The sequence below is a fragment of the Castor canadensis genome, chromosome 9 (assembly GCF_047511655.1).
Source record: "Castor canadensis chromosome 9, mCasCan1.hap1v2, whole genome shotgun sequence".
In the NCBI taxonomy this organism is placed as follows: domain Eukaryota; kingdom Metazoa; phylum Chordata; class Mammalia; order Rodentia; family Castoridae; genus Castor; species Castor canadensis.
The window spans coordinates 86,842,115-86,844,316 of record NC_133394.1 but is presented as its reverse complement, the minus strand read 5'-3'; the positions used below and the strand labels follow the sequence as shown (position 1 = coordinate 86,844,316).

Sequence of the window (2,202 nt, the reverse complement as noted above, 5' to 3'; positions counted from 1 at the left end):
AAAGGAAGCTATTAATAATTAAAAGATTTAATTAAGTCTAGTTAGATCATATAACTGATTGAATGGATGTCCTTGGCAAAGTCATGTTCACAGTAAGATAGTATTAAAAAGTAACCCTATGAATCTGCAACCCTATGTATCTATATATTTTTTCCTAGCACAGAAAAATTTATGGAAAGGTACACACTAAATTTTTAATGTTGGTTGCCTTGGAGTGGGTTTGGAAGAAAGAGAAAGAGGAAGAAAAGAGTATAAACCTTTCTCTATATATTTGTGTTTATTAATTTATTGTAATAAGTATAAGTTACTTATCTGACTTGTTAATATATGTGTTAACATATAAACATGTCTGAATACTTAAAGCCAGGAGCTATTTGTCCTTCAGCCTAGATCTAGAAATCAGAACAGGAATAGAGAAGGAAGAAAGACAGTATTAGCAGACTAGTCCTGACACAGTATCATCTTATCAGTTCTGTATAGTGGGGCTGCCAGTGCCTAGGGGGCACTGACTGTGTGGGTCACTTGAGCTATGGCATGCCCACAGATGTTACATTAATGGAAGACTCCATCCCAGAGGACTCATGACTATGTAGTGTCAGTGAGGATAGACTTAAGCAATGAAGCTTTCTTTTCCATTCATAATACATCTCCTGTGCAGATCAGCTACAAGTCCACCAGGCCTCTTGGGGTACCCAGCAGGATAGACCCTGCCTCCATCTGGAACAGTGCTGAGCTCATGATAGAGGGAAAAAGAGAAAGGAGAGCTACATGTTGGCTCTTAAATCTTTGTCTTGAAGTAGCTCATTTCCTCTGCTCACATTTATTTACCAAAGAAAGGCACGTGAGTGTGGAACAAAGGTCTACAATCCTTACCTGAAATCCTTGGGGCTAGGTGCATTTCAGCATTCTGAAATATATTACCATAATTAACTGATACTCTAAATGAGATTTAGGCAACAGCTTGTAGTAATGTTTCTGTAGGACCATACTATGCATATAACTGTGATAAAGACTAGAAACAGCCTCATTCTAGTTTAGACCTGGGATTTCCAGCAAATAAATTTGCACCAAACTTATGGGAAAATTGAGGATTATTAGAGGTTTCTGGAATTGAGAACTGTAGGTAATGAATTGTGGGCAAATATTATAAAGAATTTGATGTGGAGTAAATCTGATTTTTTTAGGGGGTAGGAAGAATAATTTTTATTATCTTCATGTACAAAGAACACAACATTGCACATTTAACCCAGTTTAGTGGCCAGCTCTTTAGCCTCTTCCAGCTTGGCAATGCAAGCCACAGGAATTTGCCTCCCCAGTGAAAGCGGCTCTCATTATATCTGACATTGCAATTGGTTCTGACGGCCTTCACCAGCTTAGCCAGAAACTCCTTTGTCTTCTGAGTTAACTCTTATGAAGGCAAAAGTGGTGTACATCTTCCTGTGGACTAACCTTCCCAGCCTGGCCTTCCGTTTGATGATGCAGTAAGGAACTCCCATCTTGTGACATCCAGCTCAAAGGGATCTACATCATGTGCAATCACCACCAGCTCAGCCTTCTTGTTCTCCACCGAGGTAGGGACAGTGTTGACCCTTTCTTGAAGGACCAGTGCTCTCTTAGGGGGGATATTTCCTTTGCCAGCAGCTTTCTTCTCAGCCTGGGCCAACAGTCTGCTTCTTCTGTTCAGTCTTTGCCTGTACTTAAGAAGCTGTGTAGCTGTTTGACGGTCAAAAGCCTGGGTGAACTGGTTAACCCAGGAGGCGCTTTCAGCCGCTCTTGGAGGATAGCCCTTTGCCACTGCAGCTGGATGTAGCAGGGCCATTTAACAAATTTGGTGAGGTCCCTCTCAGGTTAGATGTCCTATCCAATGCCAAAGTTCTTAGGTCTTTCCTCAAACACAGGAGTTACCACTTCTTCGCCTTCTGCTTCATGACAGCAAGGATGGGAGTCACCTTCTTCCCCTTGGCCTTCTTTCCTTTTGGCATTTTTGGTGGCTGAAGAGAACTTTAATGTCTCTTCTTCCACCAGAAAAGAAGCAAACTTCACAATAAATAAGGAGTTTCACAGGCAAATGACAAGTTTGGGTAGAACCATGAGACCTTCATGTTACTTCCTGTCAGAGGCCACCCAGATCTGAAGCATCTAAAAAATGAAAACAAAACCAAATTTGAACATGCTCCAATTTTCTTTTTATTGCAGCCTTGT

At 41.0% G+C, this 2,202-nt stretch overlaps 1 pseudogene; it reads right to left on the bottom strand.

Annotated features, from left to right (window-relative positions):
- Positions 1–1,241: 1,241 nt before the first annotated feature.
- Positions 1,242–1,988, bottom strand: LOC109674922 (large ribosomal subunit protein eL8 pseudogene; annotated as a pseudogene).
- Between the last annotated feature and the right edge of the window lie 214 nt (positions 1,989–2,202).